This window comes from Manis pentadactyla, chromosome 7, assembly GCF_030020395.1.
Source record: "Manis pentadactyla isolate mManPen7 chromosome 7, mManPen7.hap1, whole genome shotgun sequence".
In the NCBI taxonomy this organism is placed as follows: domain Eukaryota; kingdom Metazoa; phylum Chordata; class Mammalia; order Pholidota; family Manidae; genus Manis; species Manis pentadactyla.
The window spans coordinates 54250037-54266954 of record NC_080025.1 but is presented as its reverse complement, the minus strand read 5'-3'; the positions used below and the strand labels follow the sequence as shown (position 1 = coordinate 54266954).

Here is a 16918-nt window from a genome sequence, read left to right as displayed (position 1 = left end):
AGTTTCATTTGTCCCTTTTTCTGGTGTTTGAGATTTTTCTTTGAACCAGGTTCCTTTGATGTTTCATATTTGTATGTGGCGCCCTCTATTGCCCAGAAGCTCTAGTCTCTGGAGCTGCTCATCCCCCGGAGTGATGTTGGGGTTGCAGGGGAGTGGCTCTGGTATCTGGGGGAAGGAAAAAGCTATCTCCTGCTTCCTGGCTGCAGTGCCTGTCTCCACTGTCAGAATGAGTAGGCTGAGCACACAGATGTAAGCCTCTGCACTGTGTGTCTATAGCTGCCACAGGCAGGGCCTCCCTGTGCCTGGCCTGATGCCAGGGCAGGGAGTGCCAGCTAGGGTGCTGGTGCCAGGGCAGGGAATGCCAGTTAGGGTGCTGGTGCCAGGAGGCTGGCAGAAAGGCATAGCAGGCTGCGTATCACAGTGGGTGGCCTCGGAGCTGCATAGCCGGCCAGGGGCATGGAGCACCGGAAGTTCCTGAAAGTTCCCAAACTGCTGGGCAGAGCACCCAGACAATCTTGTCCACCTATCCTTCTCCCACACAGCAAGCTCCATGAAAACCCCGCCCCTTCAGCAGCCCTCTCACTGTTAGGAAGCCTCTCAGACTGCCCACATTTCCTTTGTCCCAGAGCGGCCAGATGTGGATCCCTGTCTTCCACAAATGGCTGGAATCTCAGTCTCTCCAAATATTTCTTCTGTCTTAGCTTTCCAACCCCACTAATCTCCAGAGCACCATGCAATGTAGGTTTGTGCTCCTGAAGCAGATCTCCAGGGCTGGATGTTCAGCAGCCCTAGGCTTCCACCCCTCCCCGCTCATTTCTCTTCCTCCCACCAGTGAGCTGGGGTGAGGGAAGGGCTTGGGTCCCACTGGATCAAGGCTTTGGTATGTTACCCTGTTTCATGGGGTCTGCTCTGTTCTCCAGGTTTAAGCAGTCAGGTGCAGCCTTCTTTCCTGTTGCTTTTTAAGGGTTAGTTGTATTAACTATATTTTCATATTATATGTGGTTTTGGGAGGAGTTCTCTGTCTCACCTCTCATGCCGCCATCTTGAATCTTCTCCTCTAAACCATAGATTTTTAATTGATAATAACTGTCATCCTGTTAAAGGCTAACAACTTTGGGCTAAAGCTAATAGCTGTGTCTTTACAACCTATGTATTCTGTCATTTGACACAGACCTCACCACTCCTTATTGTTTTGCTCCTTATCTACAAAGTGATCATTCCTAGCAGCATCACTAGAAGTGATGCTGTGTTCTTCCCAGTTCATGAAAGCAGGACACAGAGGATACAGGTTCCCTCCCCATCTCTGTAAGAATGTGAGTCTCTAACTTCTACCTGAGAGCACAGCAGTACAAGCAGTATAGGCAGTAAGTTTTTCTAGGTAAGCCTGTGAAAGGAGCTATTTTCCAATTGAAACTTTTACTGAAATAATTACAGAATCACATGCAGCTATTAAAAAGTAATACAAAAAAATCTCTTGTATCCTGCACTCTATTTCTCCCAGTGATAACATCTTGCACAACTACAGTAAGTACACTGTAACAACATAGATACAATTCATTGTCTTATTCTTATTGACCCAGTTTTTACTTGTATTCATGTAGGTATATGTATCTAGTTCTATACAATTTTTATCATATCTGTCATTTCATATATCCAAAATACCAATTAGGATATAGAACTGTTCCATCAGGACAAGGATCACTTGAGTTGACTTTTGTAACCATATCCATCTCACCTCTTCCATCCCTAGCCCCCCACAACCACTAATCTTTCCTCTATTTCTGCCATTTTGCCATGTTAAAAATGTTACATAATGGAATTATATAGTATCTGATATTTTAAGACTGGCTTTTTTTGACTCAGCGTAACTCCCCAGAGATTTATCCAGGTTACTGCATCCATCAGCAATTACCTTTTATTACTGAGTAGTATTCCATGGTGTAGATATACCACAGTTTGTTTAGCTACTCATCTGTTGAAGGACAGCTGAGATGTTTCCAGTTTGGAGCTATTACAAATAAAGCTTTTATAAGCATTTGGGTTTAAGTTTGTGTGTGAATATAACTTTTCATTTCTATGGAATAAATGCCCAAGAGTGCAGTCCTTGGGTTGTATGATAGTTGCATGTTTAATTCTTAAAGAAATAGCCAAAATGTTTACCAGAGTGGCTGCATCATTTTACATGATGTATGAGTGATTCAGTTTCTCCACATCCTTGCTAGCATTTAGTTTTGTCACTAATTTTTATTTTAGCCATTTTGAGGCCTGCCATGATGATATCTTACTGTGGCTTTAATTGGCATTTCTCTGATGGGTAAATATGTGTTGAACAGCTTTTTATAGATGGCTTCTTTACCATCTAGATATCCTCTTCAGTGAAATGTCTATTCTTAGTGTTTGTCCATTTTCTAATTGGACTGTGTTTTGTTTTGTTTTTTACTGTTGAGTTGTTAGTGTTCCTGATATGTTCCAGATTCTAGTCTTCTTTTGGTTATACAAGTTTCCAGATATTTTCTCCTAGTCTGCAGCTTCTCTTTTTTTATTCTCTTAACAGTTCTTTTGCAGAGCAAAAGAGGTCCAATTTATCAAATTTTCCTGTTCTGGATTTTTGGTGTGAAGTCTAGGAACTCTCTGCCTAGCCCTAGATTCTGAAGATTTCTCCTATTCCTTCTTACAATAATTTTAAAGCTTTTTATTTTACATTTAACTCTTTGATAGATTCTGAGTTAACCTCTGTCTATGGGTGGGGTTTAGATCAAGGTTCATCTTTTTTTGTCTTTGTCCAATCAGTACAGCACCATTATGAAAAAGGTGGTCTCTTCTCTATTGAGTTGCTTTTGCACCTTTGTCAAAAATCAGTTGAGCGTACTTGTGTGGGTGTCTGCTTTTATTTCTGGGTTATCTATTCTGTTCTATTATCTATGTGTCTATCCTTCTGCTGATAGCACACTGTCTTGATTAGTGCAGCAATATAATAGACCTTAATAGTGAATAGAGTGATTCCTCCTACTTTACACTTCTTTGCCACTGTTTTAGCTATTCTAGGGTCTGTATGTTTCCATATAAATGCTACAACAAGCTTTCCTACATCTGTTAAAAAGAAAACCTGCCCTACAATTTCCATGAAATTTTATTAAATCTATAGATCAGTTTGGGAAGAAATGACATCTTTACTATGCTGCATTTTCTGATGCATGAACACAGTATTTCTTTCCATTTGTTTCTTTTCTTTGATTTCATTCATTAGCACTTTGTAGTTTTCAGCATAAAGACCCTGTACATGTTTTATTAAGTGTGTACATATATATTTTTTCTTTGGAAAGATTTTAAATGTTATTTTGTTTAAAATTTTGCTTTTCACATGTTCATTGTTAGTACCTAGAAATGTGATTGATTTTTTTGTGTTAATACTGTATCCTGTGACCTTGCTGAGCTCACTTATTAGTTCTAGGAGTTTTTTTATTGATACCTTAGGATTCTCTATGTATACAATCATGTTATCTGCAAACCAGGACAGTTTTATCTTCCTTTATGATCTGTGTGTCTTTTATTTCCTTCTTTTTCCTTATTGTGCTGACTAGAACTTCCAGTTCTACACTGGACAACATTGGTGAGACCAGGTACCCTTGACTTATTCCTGATCTTAGGGAAAAAACATTCAGTCTTTTACCATTAAAGATGATGTCAGCCTTAGTTATTTTGTAGCCACTCTTTATCAAGTTGAGGTAATTCCCCTCTACTAACTTGCTGAGCATTTTCATTGTGAATGGGTGTTGGATTTCATCACATACTTATCCCATACCAATTGTATGATCAGATGATTTTTTTCTTACTTACACTGATTATATGGTGGATTACATAGATTGATTTTGGAATGGTAAGCTAGCCTTTGATATCTGGAAAAAATCCTACTTGATCATGGTGTATAATTCTTTTTATATATTGTTGGCTTCAATTGCTGATATTTTGTTAAGGACTTTTATGTCTAAATTCATGGGACATATTGACCTGTAGCTTTCTTTTTTGATATACTGTCATTGTCTGTTTTAGTATCAAGGTAATATTGGCCACATCTTCTATTTTCAGGAAATGATTATGTGAAACTGGTGTTAATTCTTCTTTAAATGTCAGAATTGCCCTGAAGATTTCTTTTGCTAATTTTAAACTGAAAATTTAACTTCTTTAATGGTTAGAGGGCTATTCAGGTAGTCTATTTCATCTTTATTAAGTTTGGGCAGTTTATTATTGAGGAATTGGTCCACTGTGGTTGTCAAAAAGTTAAACATGCAAATAAAAGGGAATGCATCAAATTAAAAAACTTTTTCACAGAAAGGAAACCATCAATAAATGAAAAGGTCACCTACAGAATGGGAAAAAATATTTGCAAATCATATATCTGATAAGGGGTTAATATCCAAAATATATAAAAAAAACTTATACAACTCAATAGCAACGAAACAAACAATCCAATTAAAAATGGGCAGAGGTCAACTGAATAGACATTTTCCATAGACATACAGATGGCCAATGGGTCCATGAAAAAGTCCTCAGCATCACCAATCATCATGGAAATGCAAATCAAACCACGATGAGATATCACTTCGCATCTGTTAGAATGGCTATCACCAAAAAGACAAGGGATAACAAGTGTTGGTGGATGTGGAGAGAAGAGAACCCTTTGGCACTGTTGGTGGGAATATAAATTGATGCAGTCACCATGGAAAACAGTACAAAGGTTCCTCAAAAAATTAAAAACTGAGCTACTATATGATCTAGCAATCTCACTTCTGAGTATATATCAGAGGAAAGGAAAACAGGATCTCAAAGAGATATCCACACTCCCACACCACTGTAGCATTATTCAAAAAAGCCAAGATATGGAGACAACCTAAGTGTCTGTCAATGAATGAATAAAGAAAATGTATATAATGCACACAAACACACACACAATGGAATATTACTCAGCCATGAGACAGGAGGACATCCTGCCATTTGCAACAACATGGATGAACCTTGAGGACATTATATGGTAAGTGAAGAAAGTCAGACAGAGAAAGACAAATAGTGTATGACCTCACTTATATGTGGAATCTAAAAGAGCCACATTCATAGCAACAGCAACTATAACGATGATACTGGGCTCTGCGGAGTGGGGTGAAGGGGAGATGTTGGTCAAAGGGTACAAACCACCCATTACTAGATAGATACGTTCTGTGGATCTCATGGGCAGCATAGTGATTTACACTTAATAATACCGTAGCATATACTTGAAAGTCACCAACAGAATAGATTTTAATGTTCTCACCATGAAAAAAGAAATAGTAATTAGACAATGTGACTCTATGGAGGCAATCATTTTGCAACATGTAAGTATTAAATCAACACCTTTGTATCTTAACCTGGCCCAATATTATTGTATGTCAACTATACCCCAGTAAAGCTGGTGGGGAGAAAAGAAAGAAAGAAAAACAAGAACTAAATAAGGTTTTTCTTGGCCTGTTTACCTCTCCAGGCTCATTTCACACCCTCACTCACCCGGCTCAGCTCTTAGCATCAAAATTATTAAATTGTCTGAAATTTTTCAAAGGTGGTGTTCTCTTTCTCAACTTCTGGCTTTTACACATGCCATTTTCTTTCATAGGTGACTCTTCTGTCCTGTCCTTGTTAACAATAAAGAAATAGAGCTGTTCATTGTATTCCCTTAGCCCTTTAAATGGCTATAGGATCTATAGTGATATCTTTTATTTCCTTCCTGATATCGATAATTTTTGTCTCCTTTTTTGTCAGTTTTGCTAAAAGTTTATCAAATTGATTGATTTTTTTCAAAGAATCAGCTTTTTATTTCATTTGTTTTCACTATTGTTTTCCTATTTTCAGTTCCATTGATTTCTGCTCTTACCTTTTTCCCTCCCTTCCTGCTGCTTGCTTGGGGTTTGTTTTGCTCTTTTTCCACTTTCTTGAGATAGGCACTTAGATTGTTGACCTGAGACCTTTCTTTGTTTCCAATGTAAGCATGTACTGCTATAAATTTCCCTTCCATCATTGCTTCAGCTGTTTTGAAAGACAATCTCCTCATTTTCAAGGCTTTATATTTGCTGCACTTATGTGACCCCCAAATAAGCACCCTTCATTTTTTCCTCAGAACCTAATACTTTCTATACTTTGCCCTATGAAGCCTGAGTATCTAAAAAGAGGTGTATTTAAGTCCTTCTCCCTGAGGTGTGAGCAATATGCATTTTCTCTCCCCCAGGGGCGTGTGTGGCTTCCCAGGGCCTTCCACATCCATGGCAGTCACCTAGGGAAGGAGGTCTGCCCCCCATACCCTGAGTCACACCTGCCATAGACAAGAGCATCTCAGCAGATCTGAGCTCTGCAGACCATACATAATTCAGAGCCATCAAATCTCTATCCATATTTTGTCATGAAGATACTAAATATAGACATCAAACATGGATTGAAGTTTCAAGAACTAATCAGAGGAAGCACCTGCAAAAAACTGTGAACAGAGACGGAAGCACTGGTCCTTGCTGGGCTGCCCCTGGGCTAGCAGCACCAGCATCACCTGGAACCCGTCAGAAATGTAACTTCTCCAGCTCCCCCAGCCCTGCTGCACTGGAAGCTGCAGGTGAGGGCGGCCAGCAATCTGTTTTGTTCCGAGGCCTTCTCTGTGGTTCTGCTCAGCTGAAGTTTGAGAACCTCTGCTCTGGTGGGCAGGACACTTAGCACCTGAGGCTCTTACTCAGAATCCAGAAGGTCTGGGGACCTGACAGGAGGCTCTGTAAGCTGACTGAGGCTCTCCGAGCTCCAGCTAGGATGCTGTCCTTTAGAACCGGATCATTACCCCACACAGACCCAACAGGCTCACATTCAGTCAAGGCAGAGGCCATTTCACAAGGTCACTATTGAAATAACGAAAGGTAGATAAACTAACATATTCACATCATCTGTGAATCAAAAAGCAGTTACCTTCTTGTTATCTGTGGTCAAAAGAAGCAGTTCTAATGTACCTGCTAGGCCTATCTGCTCAAGAAAATCTCAGACATCTTCAGGATGTTAATGTGACTTGCCAGAAATAAGTTTATCTGCACATCAACACACCGTGGGAGTATATTTTGTATTTATGTTCTTTTTTTTAACACATCTTTTCTGTAATTTTTTATTTTTAATTATTTATATGCATACATCCTTAAAGATGTTGTGAAAGTGCTTAGAAAAATTCACACAATATTCAATATCTCTTCTGCCCAGAAATAAAAACAGGCTCAAAATTATCATTTCTGGCACTAGTTCAACTTCAAGTTTAATGAGTATCTTAAAACTTATGTGCAAAGCACTAGATTCGGTGGAGAGAGAAAGATAAAGGCAGTCACACAGGATCCCTGTATGTAAAAAGAAGGCTTGACTCCAGCTTTCACAGTCACTGCATTATCCAAATAATTGGAATCACTGGTTCTGAATTCTCACAATTAGAGAGAATTTCAAGGTACCAGTATTTTCTTCCTTCTTCATATTTCAAGAGGATGAAAAGCTGTGCAGGTAAGTAAAGGGAGACTCCCCTTCCCTGTATTTGAAGCGTTGTTCTCAGATCACACCTCCATTGGGTGCTCACATCTGCACTCACCGAAGTGGCCAAATACCTGGTTGCCTGGGTGCACACTGCACGAGTTATTTTATCATTGTAATCAGTACACTGAGAAGCATGGCATCTCAGTGGGCAAGCTGATTAGCAAGAAGGAGGGAGAGAGGCCAAGGACCTTCTTTACACTTTGGGACCTTCTTTCTGCTCATTAACGGATCTCAGCAGGCAACTGGGTGAAATGAAAGCTGATATTCATGCCAGTCAATTCTGCTACTTAGTGGCTCTGGGAAAAGAGGCAAAATAGAATGGAAAAAGAAAATCCTCTGGGGAGGAAATGTTGAAGTCAGAAATCATTTCTTCCTGCTGAATTTTGATAAGACTTGCTCTCCTTAGCACTTGTCATCATGGAAAAATCCCGAGTGCTTGGTAGAGGAGTTCCCTCCATTCCCTTTATCCCATCCTACCCTCCCTCCTTTCCTTCCTTGTCCTAGTTGAGCCGCTTATAAAATCTGGACCACAAAAACTACAGCATTGGGGGTGGGGGGAGCAATGGACAACTGAGAGAATATGTACAGACTCTTCACCCACGCTCTCAGTCTTACAAAAAACACCTTTTAGGAAAGGGGGTTTGGGGTTGGAATAAGATAAAAACTAAGCCTCAATGTAGAGTTCAAACACAGACCCTTCTGCCCCCTTTGTTTCCAACATGAACAAGCAGGGAACATATCAGTATGACTTTTATGATTTTATGTAAGGAAATTTAAAAGCAAATTCATTAGGCCCCAAAATGTTTGAACACTTTGTCGAACATTCTAGAATGACCTACTTTGGATAGAGTACTAACTGCACATGGCCAGATGACTATCATGCAACACACAGTCCAAACACTTTTTATTTTATACTGTAAATAGTATCTTTTTGGATTTAAAAAATACATATTCATGAAAAAATATGAAATCTAGATCTCGCAGGTCAGATAATATCTTTAGAGTCTGTTGCCTTTAGATAATGCCTCTGCCTTTATTGCAGTGATTCACTGTTACATAATGTGATCATAGGCCTTCTAGGGGTCACCACAATCTTAGTAGATCCTTCTTGCCAGGTTAATGCTTCAGTAGAAGCACCACATCTTTTTCAGCATATGCAACAGATGTGAACTGGTCACCAATACATTTTGGGGGTTAAAGGGATACATTTTTCTCTAATAAATTCAGCCTTCAGCTATTCTTCCCAACCTTTAATATGCTTCCATGGAAAATTAATAAATTTCTCTCTTACCCTCCTACAGACAGGGTCAAAGTACCATCCCTCTACACTGTACTAAAAAGACTATAAATTTACTCCTTGGGACCAAAACAAAAAATATCAAAATGAAACATGTTTTTGATGCAAAAATGTTTTCAAAGGGAGCCACAGAGGACTTCTACATATCCATTCTATTTGCTTGACCCTTACAAAGTAGAATTGCTTGTTGAAATTTTCCCAAATTTTGAAGTTTTATTCAGGTCTTGAAATCTGCTAATATTCTTGAGAGAACTTAGGCACTGATGTCCAAGAATGACAGCATCTCCGTTTAGCAGTGACCGCATCTGGGGCAGCCAGCGGGCAGCGGCAGGGGATACAGCGGCTGTTGCAGTGGTGGGCTCCTGCACGGCCCACCTGCTCAGGCCGGTCCTGGTCTGGGCCCAGGACACAGAGTCTGAGGCTTGCAGCGGGGCAGACTGTGCTCTTCTCACCGCCTTGGCACTGGGACTTTGGGGCTGGAGACTGTTAGCTTTTGATGTGAGCTGCATGTTTCACCAGTCCTCAGCCTGTCTTTCCAAGATGGAAGAGGGGAATTTGAGTTTGTAGATAACTGTCTGGTGAGGGAACACAGAGGCCGGGGTGTGGTGAAAGGCCTAATGTTACCAGAATGCCTCTGAAGACCTGCTCCTGTTTTCCTGACCAGGCTGCTGAGTGTCTCCCTTACTAACGAAGTGACTGTGGCCAAGTCATTTTATCTCAAAGAGTGTGCCTTCCTCACAGTGTTGTTGTGAGGACTTAATGAAGTAAAGTGTTTTGTGAACCATAAGAAACAATAAAAATAAAAAAGGATGAGAGTATACTCCTTGCTCCGTAACATGGAAAACATGTATAGTGACAAGAATAGATGCAGAGCAGCATTATAAAGCCAGCCCACGATGCTGCTCTGAGCAGCACAGATCATTTAACTGATGAAGCTGGTGATTTAACCCATCAGCTTTTTCTCTAGTACCCTGGACAAAAAACAATCCTCACTTGGTTCAGTCAACAAAGTCCAAAAAGGAGCAATAAAAAGTCACTGTAATTGGAAAATGCAAAGTGCATTCGTGAACTTGATACTTCCGGGGCTCTAACAATATCAAAATGCCATAAAAATGATAGAGAGGGGGTGGAGTCAAGATGGCGGCGTGAGTAGGACAGTGGGAATCTCCTCCCAAAAACATAACATATTTTTGAAAATACAACAAATACAACTAATCCTAAAAGAGAGACCAGAAGACACAGGACAACAGCCAGACCACATCCACACCTGCGAGAACCCAGAGCCTGGTAAAAGGGTAAGATACAAGCCGTGGCCCAGCGGGACCCGAGCGCCCCTAACCCCAGCTCCCGGGGGGAGGAGAGGAGTTGGAGCGGGAGGGAGAGGGAGCCCAGGACTGCTAATCACCCAGCCCCAGCCATCCGCACCAGAGCACAGACACAGTGCATGCGTGGGGTGCTGGAAACTAGGGAAACAGGGCAGCAAGATCTTTGAGCGGATCCCAAAGCCTGCGCCCCTGTGACAAAGAAAAGTGAATGCTTTTTGAAAGTCTTAAAGGGACAGGGACACCACAGCTGGACAGAAGCATCGCGGGTCACAGTCCAGCAGCTGGAAATTACAGGGAACACCGGGCGCACTAACCCCCTGGGCAACAGCTTTGAGACCCCTTACGGAGGTAAACAGCCAAACAGCCCGCTGCCCATTACCCCTCTGGGGGCCCCGCCATAGCAGAGAAGCTGCCTGAGGCTGGCCACGCCCACAGCAAGGGAGCTTCCTACATACCGGCCGGGCAAGACACAAAGACCCAGTCTACACACAATTGCCCAAGACAAGCCACTAGGGGTCGCAGTTGTCCCAGTAAAGAAAGGCCAGGAGCAAATGGAAAGCCTTGGCTCTCCCAGCTGACAGAAAGTGAATAGCTCACCATTGCACCTATCAACATGAAAAGACAAAAAAATTTGATCCAGACAAGACTAACCAGAGAGCTTCAACATCTGCTACATCTTCCCCTGAGAAGGAACCTGGGGAGATAGATTTAACCAGTCTTCCTGAAAAAGAATTCAAACCAAAGTCATAACTATGCTGATGGACTTGCAGAGAAATATGCAAGAACTAAGGAGGGAGAATACAGAAATAAAACAAGCTCTGGAAGGACTTCAAAACAGAATGGATGAGATGCAAGAGACCATTAATGGACTAGAAAACAGAGAACAGGAATGCAGAGAAGCTGATGCAGAGAGAGATAAAAGGATCTCCAGGAATGAAAGAATTTTAAGAGAACTGAGTGACCAATCGAAACAGAACAATATCCACATGACAGGGGTACCAGAAGAAGAAGAGAGAGAAAAAGGGATAGAAAGTATCTTTGAAGAAATAATTGCTGAAAACTGTCCCAAACTAGGGGACGAAATGGCCTCTTGGACCACAGAGTTACACAGAACTCCCATGACAAGGGATCCAAGGAGTGCAAAACCAAGACACATAATAATTAAAATGGCAAAGATCAAAGACAAGGACAAAGTATTAAAGGCAGCCAGAAAGAAAAAAAAGGTCACCTACAAAGGAAAACCCATCAGGCTATCATCAGACTTCTCAACAGAAACCCTACAGGCCAGAAGAGAATGGCATGATATATTTAATGCAATGAAACAGACGGGCCTCGAACCAAAATTACTGTATCCAGCACGATTATCATTTAAATATGAAGGAGGGATTAAACAATTCCCAGACAAGCAAAAGTTGATGGAATTTGCCTCCCACAAACCACGTCTACAGGGCATCTTACAGGGACTGCTCTAGATGGAAGCACTCCTAAAAAGAGCACAGAACAAAACACCCAACATATGAAGAAGGGAGGAGGAGGAATAAGAAGGGAGAGAAATAAAGAATCATCAGACCGTGTTTATAATAGCTCAATAAGTGAGTTAAGTTAGACAGTAAGATAGTAAAGAAGCTAACCTTGAACCTTTGGTAACCACAAACTTAAAGCCTGCAATGGCAATGAGTACATATCTTTCAATAGCCACCATAAATGTAAATGGACTGAATGCACCAATCAAAAGACACAGAGTAATAGAATGTATAAAAAAGCAAGAACCATTATATGATGCTTACAAGAAACTCACCTCAAACCTAAAGACATGCACAGACTAAAAGTTAAGGGATGGAAAAACATATTTCAGGCAAACAACAGAGAGAAGAAAGCAGGGGTTGCAGTACTAATATCAGACAAAATAGACTTCAAAACAAATAAAGTAACAAGAGATAAAGAACGACATTACGTAATGATAAAGGGCTCAGTCCAACAAGAGGATATAACCATTCTAAATATATATGCACCCAACACAGGAGCACCAGCATATGTGAAACAAATACTAACAGAACTAAAGGGGGAAATAGAATGCAATGCATTCCTTTTAGGAGACTTCAACACGCCACTCAGGATAGATACACTGGGCAGAAAATAAGTAAGGACACGGAAGCACTGAACAACACACTAGAACAGATGGACCTAATAGACATCTATAGAACTCTACATCCAAAAGCAACAGGATATACATTCTTCTCAAGTGCACATGGAACATTCTCCAGAATAGACCACATACTAGCCCACAAAAAGAGCCCCAGTAAATTCCAAAATATTGAAATTCTACCAACCAACTTTTCAGACCACAAAGGTATAAAACTAGAAATAAATTCTACAAAGAAAACAAAAAGGCTCACAAACACATGGAGGCTTAACAACATGCTCCTAAATAATCAATGGATCAACGAACAAATTAAAATAGAGATCAAGGAATATATGGAAACAAATGACAACAACAACACAAAGCCCCAACTTCTGTGGGACGCAGCGAAAACAGTCTTAAGATGAAAGTATATAGTGATCCAGGCACACTTGAAGAAGGAAGAACAATCCCAAATGAATAGTCTAACATCACAATTATTGAAACTGGAAAAAGAAGAACAAATGAGGCCTAAAGTCAGCAGAAGAAGGGACATAATAAAGATCAGAGAAGAAATAAACAAAATTGAGAAGAATAAAACAATAGCAAAAATCAATGAAACCAAGAGCTGGTTCCTTGAGAAAATAAACAAAATAGATAAGCCTCTAGTCAAACTTAAGAGAAAAAGAGAATCAACACACATCAACAGAATCAGAAATGAGAATGGAAAAATCACGACAGACTCCACAGAAATACAAAGAATTATTAAAGACTACTATGAAATCCTATATGCTAACAAGCTGGAAAGCCTAGGAGAAATGGACAACTTCCTAGAAAAATACAACCTTCCAAGACTGACCCAGAAAGAAACAGAAAATCTAAACAGACCAATTACCAGCAATGGAATTGAAGCGGTAATCAAAAACCTACCAAAGAACAAAACCCCCGGGCCAGATGGATTTACCTCAGAATTTTATCAGACATACAGAGAAGACATAATACCCATTCTCCTTAAAGTTTTCCAAAAAATAGAAGAGGAGGGAATACTCCCAAACTCATTCTATGAAGCCAACATCACCCTAATACCAAAACCAGGCAAAGGCCCCACCAAAAAAGAAAATTAAAGACCAAAAACCCTGATGAACATAGATGCAAAAGTACTCAATAAAATATTAGCAAACCGAATTAAAAAATATCTCAAAAGGATCATACACCAGGACCAAGTGGGATTCATCCCAGGGATGCAAGGATGGTACAACATTCGAAAATCCATCAACATCATCCACCACATCAACAAAAAGAAGGACAAAAACCACATGATCATCTCCATAGATGTTGAAAAAGCATTCGACAAAATTCAACATCCATTCATGATAAAAACTCTCAGCAAAATGGGTATAGAGGGCAAGTACCTCAACATAATAAAGGCCATATATGATAAACCCACAGCCAACATCATACTGAACAGCAAGAAGCTGAAAGCTTTTCCTCTGCTATCGGGAACAAGACAGGGATGCCCACTCTCCCCACTGTTATTCAACATAGTACTGGAGGTCCTAGCCATAGCAATTAGACAAAACAAAGAAATACAAGTAATCCAGATTGGTAAAGAAGAAGTCAAACTGTCACTATTTGCAGATGACACGATATTGTACATAAAAAACCCTAAAGACTCCACTCTGAAACTACTAGAGCTAATACCAGAATTCAGCAAAGTTGCAGGATACAAAATTAACACACAGAAATCTGTGGCTTTCCTATACACTAACAATGAATTAATAAAAAGAGAAATCAGGAAGACAATTCCATTCACAATAGCATCAAAAAGAATAAAAAACCTAGGAATAAACCCAACCAAGGAAGTGAAAGACCTATACCCGGAAAACTATAAGACACTCTTAAGAGAAATTAAAGAGATCACTAACAAATGGAAACGCATCCCATGCTCCTGGCTAGGAAGAATTAATATCGTCAAAATGGCCATCCTGACCAAAGCAATATACAGATTCGATGCAATCCCTATCAAACTACCAACAGCATCCTTCAATGAACTGGAACAAATAGTTCAAAAATTCATATGGAAACACCAAAGACTCCGAATAGCTAAAGCAATCCTGAGAAGGAAGAATAAAGTGGGGAGAATCTCACTCCCCAACTTCAAGCTCTACTACAAAGCCACAGTAATCAAGACAATTTGGTACTGGCACAAGAACAGAGCCACAGACCAATGGAACAGAATAGAGACTCCAAACATTAACCCAAACATACATGGTCAACTAATATTCGATAAAGGGGCCATGGACATACAATGGGGAAATGACAGTCTCTTCAACAGATGGTGCTGGCAAAACTGGACAGCTACATGTAAGAGAATGAAACTGGATCACTGCCTAATGCCATACACAAAAGTAAATTCAAAATGGATCAAAGACTTGAATGTAAGTCATGAAACCATAAAACTCTTAGATAAAAACATAGGCAAAAATCTCTTAGACATAAACATGAGTGACCTCTTCTTGAACATACCTCCCTGGGCAAGGGAAACAAATGCAAAAATGAACAAATGGGACTATATCAAGCTGAAAAGCTTCTGTACAGCAAAGGACACCATCAATAGAACAAAAAGGTATCCTACAGTATGGGAGAATATATTCGTAAATGACAGATCCGATAAAGGGTTGACATCCAAAATATATAAAGAGCTCACACACCTCAACAAACAAAAAGCAAATAACCCAATTAAAAAATGGGCAGAGGAGCTGAATAGACAGTTCTCTAAAGAAGAAATTCAGATGGCCAACAGACACATGAAAAGATGCTCCACATCGCTTGTCATCAGAGAAATGCAAATTAAAACCACAATGAGATATCAGCTCACACCAGTAAGGATGGCTACCATCCAAAAGACAAACAACAACAAATGTTGGCGAGGTTGTGGAGAAAGGGGAACCCTCCGACACTGCTGGTGGGAATGTAAATTAGTTCAACCATTGTGGAAAGCAGTATGAAGGTTCCTCAAAATGCTCAAAATAGAAATACCATTTGACCCAGAAATTCCACTTCTAGGAATTTACCCCAAGAATGCAGCACTCCAGTTTGAAAAAGACAGATGCACCCCTATGTTTATCGCTGCACTATTTACAATAGCCAAGATACGGAAGTAACCTAAATGTCCATTAGTAGATGAATGGATAAAGAAGATGTGGTACATATACACAATGGAATATTATGCAGCCATAAGAAAAAAACAGATCCTACCATTCGCAACAACATGGATGGTGCTAGAGGGTATTATGCTCAGTGAAATAAGCCAGGCGGAGAAAGACAAGTACCAAATGATTTCACTCATATATGGAGTATAAGAACAAAAGAAAACTGAAGGAACAAAACAGCAACAGAAGCAAAGAACCCAAGAATGGACTAATAATTACCAAAGGGAAAGGCACTGGGGAGGACGGGTGAGAAGGGAGGGATAAGGGCGGGAAAAAAAGAAAGGGGGCATTACAATTAGCATGTATAGTGTTTGGGGGCCACGGGGAGGGCTGTGCAACACAGAGAAGACAAGTAGTGATTTTACAGCATCTTACTATGTTGAAGGACAGTGACTGTGAACGGGTATGTGGTGGGGACTTGGTGAAGGGGGGAGCCTAGTAAACATAATGTCCTTCATGTAATTGTAGATTAATGATACCAAAATAAAAATTTTAAAGAAAAAAAATGATATAGAAAAAGATCAAGAGCCAAGAACTAATTAATTAGCTCCACAGAGACACATCAGACAGGAAGCCTGGGTTTCAAGGGGTTAAGTGTAAATCCTCAGGTAGGGAGAACAGTAAACACGCGTCATTTCTTCTACCTAAATCCAACTCCCTAAAGCAGATTTGTGGGGTGCCCTCAAAGCACAGGGCACCTACTGACAAGGTCTCCTGTGGGACATTGCTGTGACCCAAGACGATAGTCTACGTGAGTGTTATTATCCAAGTGCATGAGAGGATGTTTGAGAACTCACCACATGAGGACATGAGGAGCTGTGGAAAATCTGTTCAGAAAGAGACTGGGAGATGACCTGGTCTGTGGAATGACACTTGTCTAGGAATTCTCTTTTTTAACTTCATAAATCCGAAGCTCTCAGTTACTGGGACATGTTCTATTTTTCCATTACTGTCCTTTTCTCCAGCTCCCTTCTCTCTCTCCTCATTTTCAGCTGGAACAAGATTGCTATGACTTAGTAAAGTGAGGACTATGTGCACACGTCAACTCAAGTCTTAGGATAAAATTGGATGTATTCAGGAATATGTCTTGGTGAGGACTAGTCTACCAGGCTCTATGCCTGCTGGACTTTATAACCCCTCTTGGTGAGGCAGATACAGCATGTCTCCAGCGAGACAAACGGTGGGGATCCTGGTCCACCTGTGGGAGAAAGAAATCTCCAGGATCAGGGATCTGCAAACAGGAGCAAAGAGGGGAATAAAACCTGTGATTATCCCCCATTATTTCTGGGTTGTCATCTCAAAAGCCACAGCTTCCTCCGGGAACAATGGCAGCTCCAATGACGGCAGGAAAATAAATGTGTCCTCACACTGTCTCCATGTCCAATCCCCACTTCCCAGA

At 40.4% G+C, this 16918-nt stretch overlaps 1 protein-coding gene across 2 annotated transcripts in view; it reads right to left on the bottom strand.

Moving 5' to 3' along the window:
* Positions 1-16918, bottom strand: part of AMPH (amphiphysin) — a 228175-nt gene that overhangs the window by 115735 nt on the left and 95522 nt on the right. The window lies entirely within an intron of this gene.